At 34.6% G+C, this 7669-nt stretch overlaps 3 long non-coding RNA genes across 3 annotated transcripts; 1 reads left to right on the plus strand and 2 right to left on the minus strand.

The window, feature by feature from the left end:
* On the plus strand, positions 1–1319 carry LOC128013865 (uncharacterized). Its single transcript, XR_008183440.1, has 2 exons — positions 1–317; positions 1090–1319. It is a non-coding gene; the product is annotated as an uncharacterized LOC128013865 (long non-coding RNA).
* A 2292-nt stretch (positions 1320–3611) lies between these two features.
* On the minus strand, positions 3612–4766 carry LOC128013864 (uncharacterized). Its single transcript, XR_008183439.1, has 3 exons — positions 4744–4766; positions 4111–4238; positions 3612–3990 (listed from the first exon to the last, which is right to left on the minus strand). It is a non-coding gene; the product is annotated as an uncharacterized LOC128013864 (long non-coding RNA).
* A 1-nt stretch (position 4767) lies between these two features.
* LOC128013863 (uncharacterized) lies at positions 4768–7123 on the minus strand. The gene is made up of 4 exons (XR_008183438.1): positions 6877–7123; positions 6087–6186; positions 4973–5088; positions 4768–4829 (listed from the first exon to the last, which is right to left on the minus strand). It is a non-coding gene; the product is annotated as an uncharacterized LOC128013863 (long non-coding RNA).
* Between the last annotated feature and the right edge of the window lie 546 nt (positions 7124–7669).

A 7669-nucleotide genomic window follows, 5' to 3' on the forward strand; every position in this document is an offset into this window, starting at 1 on the left:
TGTAAATCCCAAAAAAAAAAAAAAATCAAATTAAAAATAAATAATAAAACATGTATTTTTCCATTTTGCAGTTCATTCATATCAGTTTATATTTATATATATATTTATATATATTTATTATATCTAAATATTTTGCTCACAGATCATTATTAACATTCTTTATATAATTCAATTTTATTTACTCTCCCCATTTTATTATTTTTATTTTTATTTTTAGCTGAAAAGACATAAAGGCAGTCAGCCCAGTGGTGTTTCTGGAGAGGGATTCCTTCAGAAATGGAGAAGACAGAAAGCTGCGGAGGCAGATATATGCAGCAGTAAGTCTGTGATAGTTTGTCTCTTTTATCAAACATTCCTGCTGTTATAATTTGTACAGCATTTGTTGTTTCTTAAACTGTTGCACTGTCCAAATACCCACACTTGCCATCTTTGCACTTGACCACTTGATTACTTATTTGACGTCTTTCCTGTATTTGGCCTAGTGTTCGAGTGAGCATGATAACCACAAGTGTGTGTCGAACTTTTCATGACCTGATGACTGTGTTTCCCAATCCTGATCCTGGAGAACCCCAGCACTGCACAGTTTTGGTGTCTCTCTTATCTGCCTTGGAGTCTTCACTGATGAGCTGATGAGTTGAATCAGGTGTGTTTGATCAGGGAGACATCTCAAATGTGCAGTGTTGGGGTTCTCCAGGACCAGGATTGGGAGCCACTGCCTTATGGGACACTTATGTGTTTACAGAGATTTTTATTAACTAATTATCAATATTTCACATACTGTACATTGGACAGCTTCCCATGACCTCTTGTGAGATCTCGGCAAAAAGTCTGACGATTTATTCCAAAACATGATGCATGATGGGATACACTAAGCTTTGTATAGCGCTCCGGAGCAGTATTGGAGAGGTTTAGTGTGTGTTAAGGACGCTGTGCTTTGGCATTATTAAGACCGGGGACAGTCTCGTTCACACACTGTCACGTACACACACTCTCAAGTTTTTACAGAGGCTGCTTTTATGGTCTAAACAAAACACAGTGTAATGTATAAGTTGAATGTAATTTAATATTTCCTTCCTTTCTGTCTTACAGGATTGTTTGAGGATAACGCTGTAGCTCCATCATGCACAAGGACTCACCTCGTTTACTCTTTATCACCCACACACACAGAAATGGTCCCTGGATCAGTGATTAGACTTTGCAGTGGTTTGATTTTTGCAGAAGATGTAACTTTGTTTTAATTATAAGCTCATAATGAATACATTACAGAACCAGTGATGAAAACAATAGTTAAAAATAGCGCTCCATATTAAAAATATATTGCACACTTGACATGCATGTCTTCATGGTGTTTTTTTGTGAGTTTGAAACATTTACATTGTGTTGTATAACATTTTGGTCACAACACTTTTTCCAGTGTTCTCTGAAAGACATACTGTATTTACTGTTTTGTTTTTTAATAAAAGCATTTTCATTTGCATACTGAAAATAGTTAATGTTTACAACATAACTGCCTTTTTATTCTTTATGGTGGCAAAAACGAGCTTGGTGACAGAGGATGCAGTGTAGTAATTTGGGCATGTTGTCTTTAAATGAGTTTGACATATAAATAAATAATGGAAGATCCTTACAAAAATATGCATGTTTATTATGCTTTATGTATTTATTTGTTCATTCATTCATTCATTTATAATTTCAGTTTTTATTCCTAGAGTTCAAATGGTAGAGAATGGTAAATCACAGAAACACAAATGTGAACAATTTTAACTTTAAAACACAATTGAATATACAATGTAAATTTTAGAAGCACGTCATTTGATTAGTAAATATATTTGTCTTTGGTCAAAAAAAAAAATACAAATCTTAAAAATGTGTCTTATATTTATTATAGAGGAATCTGTCTGTTGGATACAACTGCGACTGCTGGGCATGTGCACATCAATATTGCCCAATGTTTGTCAAGCTGAACAACGGAGGAAGGTGAAGACGTTAATAAAACAGAATCTAATAAGTAGCAAGCTTAATCTATTGTTAACCGAATCTATCCCTTCAGCCGAAAAACGAAAGACGTCGGTCATACATGGATAAGGAAGTGTGTCGCTGCTTCTCAGCTTTGATGTCATTGGCTATGAATTTTCAGGACAGTCTGTGGTTGGACTATCTTTTAACCCATATTAAACAGCGCATCATGTAAAAAAGTATGTTTTGCTGCTATCATCACATTAGTAATATATTAAGTCAACAATGAAGTGTTGCTATCTTGACAAAAATGACATCTTTAGCGAGATCCTAATCCTAACCCTAAGCATAACTTCAATGAACTACAAAAAAACAGCCCCCTAGTGTTGCCTTTGCATAGATAGAACGACGGAGGCTTGTGGGTAATGTAGTTTAAAACTTTTTATTAACGAAACGAAATAAATTATTTATTTTAAGGAAAACTGGATATCTAAATATGTTTATTGTGCAAACCTCTATGATATATTTGAGAGGCAGGCTGAAATGTGGTATTTTACAGTGAGCAATATTTAAAATGCCTTTATGTCAGCTTTCCATTTATTTCTGAAAACTGAGCTCAACATTATTTTATCAGCATAGCATAAGTAATAATCCTGCCCATTTTCTCTTTGATATGTTAATTATACTCTGATTTACAGCCATTTGAAATGTACAGTTTTGGGCTCTTCCGGGGGGTGCTACTGGGCCCCTGGGGGTAGAAGGGCAGTAAAACCTACATATATGTGTTCTCCTCATCATGGACAACAAACTGAGCTGAGTCACATTTATATCTGACAGTTTTCACAGTCCTCTGTTTTCTATTCTATTCATCATGACTATTATACCTTTTGACAGGACATTGTGAGGCCATCTGATGAAACATTGAAAAATTAGAAAGAAATTATTTAATAATGAAAATAATAGATTATTTATTTGATTTTTGAAGTATATGGCAAGAAATATAATGGATGAACCTGCAACAACTTGCCTTTATCTATTCCCCACCTGTAAAGCAGTAATCAAGGACAATGTATACACATTGTGATACTTCACTATTACACAAGGACAAATTCATGCAGTGCTAAGAATATTAATTTATATATATATATATATATATATATATATATATATATATATATATATATATATATATATATATATATATATATATATATATATAACTATTTAGCAAAAATCAGTGTAAAAATGTCCTCCTCACCCCCGTATCTTGCTCCTCAGGTGCTGGACATCATGTGTGTGCTCTTGGTTTTAATGCAGTACAAGATCCACATTGATCATTCCTGCTACATTCTCAGTTATCCCTCAAGTGTTTGTAACAATAAAGCCCATGGCACCATCTTGTAATGCAGAATAGTTAATCTCGTAACTCCCTTTATTTCACTAAAAAATTTGCATATTTGTTACTAAAATATAAAAAAAATTACTTTCTGGTGTACTGATGTCCCAGATGTTATTAATCCGATCAAAAATGTTTATGTCTTAAATAAAAAAAATAATCCCAATAATTAATATGTAGTTTTTCCAAGTCTAAAATAAACACATATCAGCCTACCTAGTAAAATTATGTATTTACCAAGAATCTTCAGAACACAATATTCACCATTTTCATTTTATTGAAGCATAGACTATAAAGTTGATAAAGTAGCATCAAGACGAATAAGATTCAATGAAAATAATTATCATCAAAAATACATTAACCTCATATATAAATCAGTTCACACAGATGAGTGATGAAATGTCCTTAAAAGTCACACAGTCCCATCCAGTCAACTGTGATACAGATCATGTGATATATATAAGACATGTGATACTGTTCCAGAAAATAATGATTCCCATCATCACATCTAAACTGGTTTCATCTCCCCATCATGTTCTTCTTCTCTCGTGTCTAGAAACAGTTTGTGGCTGATATCCAGCACTGATGTGGTGTAGCTTCTCTCAGCCAGAGGATCTCTCAGTCCTAAGATCCCAGACCTGGTCAAAATGAAACAAACAATCCAGATGAAGTTGTTTAATGGACAGAGAGCTCAGCTTATGTTCTGTGTGATTTTAGCAGTGTGAGCAACTATGACCCTTGTAGTACTGTACACTTACCATTCTTCAAGCTGTTTTGAGACCTTTTGAGAAGCTTTTTCTCTGAAGAGAATTTAGCACATCCTCTTCTTTCACTCCTTTCAAGAGCATCACTTGGTCAAAACCCCTCATTTGGCTGATGAGATCATCTGTACAAATTAAAATACTGCAATAAAAATTAAAGAATTAAGAAAAAGTTACAGAGGCAAAGGTCTTGCTCATGAGACTGCATTAGCACGTGTAGTTCACAGAGACTCTAGAATTCATCTATTGTTGCAGTAAATGTGTTTTCTTCCTCTAGAATCTTTCTCCAAAGTTCCTGACTTCTCTCACAAATGTGTTTTAGTCTGTGCAGTGTAAGGCCTGGCTTCAAACCAATCCACTATCAATTCACAATTTATAACATAACATTTAGAAAACAATGAAATAATGTACATTGGTGTTTATATCAACTAAACCAATTTCATGATACTTGTCTACTTTTAAAACAGGTGGTGTGTTTTTAAAAACATAATATTAAAAATGTCCAGTCACACTTTGCTAACATGCTGTAATTGTAATAGTAAAAAAAGAAATCAAGGCTGACATGACCAGTTCTGTGAGAGATCATCATAAAATGTTGTATAACACAGCATTGCTTCAACACACACATACCAGAGGACTTCTGTTTGTTTGAGACACAAGATGGCCATCTTCATTCCTCATCCTGAGCAAATCATTTCCTTGGTCTTCCTTCTCTTCTGTGAAATGAGATAATCTCTACTTACTCTGTGAGCAATTAATATTGCTCATTAAACATAATTAAGTTAATTTAAAGTAAGATTCAGACCAGAGCATTTGAGGAGTAAATGTTGATTAAAAAAAATATTCTAAACAAATGTACCTGGGAAGAGCTGATCATGGCAAGATTCGCTGAGACTCAGTAATAGCTCTTTTAGTTTTTAGGAAGGTTTGTGAGGGTTGGCTCTTGAGTGAGTTGTTGAGCTTGATATTTTAGACCTGAAAAAGAAGAACAGCATTAGGATTATCTGCAAAAATCCTGTAAGACAGAAAGAAGGAAATATTATTAATTACGTGCAACTTGTACATTACACCTCTGTAAAGATGCTGTATAATTAAAAGTTAAATGCATCCATTATTGAAAGCAAGTAATTAATAGCAAGCTATAGTCATATGAATTCTTTTGATAGTGTCAGATGAGACCGTCCTGGGGCTTGTACAATATCATACAAGTGTTAAACTGGATTATTAAGACTGTGATGTGTTTAGGGATCATTTTTAAGACTTTGACCCTGTCCAGATACCCACACTTGCAGTCTTGGCCACTTGAGAGTGTGTGTACGTGACAGTGTGTGAACGAGACTGTCTTAATAATGCCAAAGCACAGCGTCCTTAACACACACTAAACCTCTCCAATACTGCTCCGGAGCGCTATACAAAGCTTAGTGTATCCCATCATGCATCATGTTTTGGAATAAATCGTCAGACTTTTTGCCGAGATCTCACAAGAGGTCATGGGAAGCTGTCCAATGTACAGTATGTGAAATATTGATAATTAGTTATTAAAAATCTCTGTAAACACATAAGTGTCCCATAAGGCAGTGGCTCCCAATCCTGATCCTGGAGAACCCCAACACTGCACATTTGAGATGTCTCCCTGATCAAACACACCTGATTCAACTCATCAGCTCATCAGTGAAGACTCCAAGGCAGATAAGAGAGACACCAAAACTGTGCAGTGCTGGGGTTCTCCAGGATCAGGATTGGGAAACACAGTCATCAGGTCATGAAAAGTTCGACACACACTTGTGGTTATCATGCTCACTCGAACACTAGGCCAAATACAGGAAAGACGTCAAATAAGTAATCAAGTGGTCAAGTGCAAAGATGGCAAGTGTGGGTATTTGGACAGTGCAACAGTTTAAGAAACAACAAATGCTGTACAAATTATAACAGCAGGAATGTTTGATAAAAGAGACAAACTATCACAGACTTACTGCTGCATATATCTGCCTCCGCAGCTTTCTGTCTTCTCCATTTCTGAAGGAATCCCTCTCCAGAAACACCACTGGGCTGACTGCCTTTATGTCTTTTCAGCTAAAAATAAAAATAAAAATAATAAAAAGGGGAGAGTAAATAAAATTGAATTATATACAGAATGTTAATAATGATCTGTGAGCAAAATATTTATATATATATATATATATATATATATATATATATATATATATATATATATATATATATATAAACTGATATGAAAGAACTGCAAGATGGAAAAATGCATGTTTTATTATTTATTTTTAATTGGATTTTTTTTTTTTTTTTTGGATTTACATTAAAAGGTATTGAAAGCATGGTACAGAACATATGATTACTGTGATATCTGTCATATAAAAGCACATAAAAACACTAACATTACAGTGATACAAACATAGCTGGTTTGGTGATTATTGTATTGTTGTATTGATTATTAATATACCATAGTAAAACTACAGTTACAGTTACTAATGTCCTGTTTACTGTGTTTTACAACTTACATCATTGATCCTGAAATTAATAATAATATAAAACGGATCGAAGGGCTATGGCACGTCACGTGACAGATAGAGTTTAATCAGACTAATTAGCAGCTGTGTTCATTTATTTAAACGCAATGAAACTCAAAGACAGCCGCGGATGACCGATATAATACAGCGATTAAACATATGGCACTAATCTGATTAATAAATAAGACAGAATACATTTTATAAAAGGCATTAAAAGAGCGTATATACGACTACTCACCCAAACTGTGGAACTGATAGCAAGTATCGCGATGTGTGCTGAATGAGACTTCTTGAACGTGATTTCATAGCGATAAACATCTAATGTCCTCGTGTCGAATTCTGACGCCAAAAGTTTCCCATTGAAAGCAATGAAGGTCGTAGTGCTTCGATATTCGACGCCGAGAGGCACATTTGGCGCCATAAAAGTGACGCTAGGGGCGCTTGACCATGCTTCGGTTTTTGACGCCTTTGGAGTGAGAATGGGTTGGAAATCACCGCCTCCGATCAGCGCGTACAGTGTCGAGCTCAAAACAAACGAATTTATTCTTGTTTAAGAGCTTTTTTAAATAAAATATTAGCACAAATGCACACAATAAACCCATTGTAACACTACAAGAGCTAAATGCAGGTGTTTGTGACCCGTTTAAGTGTGCAAGACTATTTGAAAGCGCGACTGGCAGAATAACATATCTCTCGAGCTGCAGGATTCTGCCGTTCGTCGTACGAACGAACACATAACGGACAAGATTATTTCAAAATACATAATAGCTTGGCGAATATAAACGAAAACAGCCACGTGAACATAAACTGTTGAGAAATAAATCTGAAGTGGATCTACTGGATTTGAATATTAAAGTGACCACATTTACCACTTGCTTCTGTCTTCAATTGTAATCTATATAAAAAAGGAAACTCATTCTTGGCTGCTTTTTTAATGTGTGTGTATTTATTTATTTACCTTTTTATACATTTTGTATAATTTCATAGTTTGTGTATTACAATAAAAACAAAATCTCATGGATGTAACAATA

This window comes from Carassius gibelio, chromosome B25 (genome assembly GCF_023724105.1).
Source record: "Carassius gibelio isolate Cgi1373 ecotype wild population from Czech Republic chromosome B25, carGib1.2-hapl.c, whole genome shotgun sequence".
NCBI lineage: Eukaryota > Metazoa > Chordata > Actinopteri > Cypriniformes > Cyprinidae > Carassius > Carassius gibelio.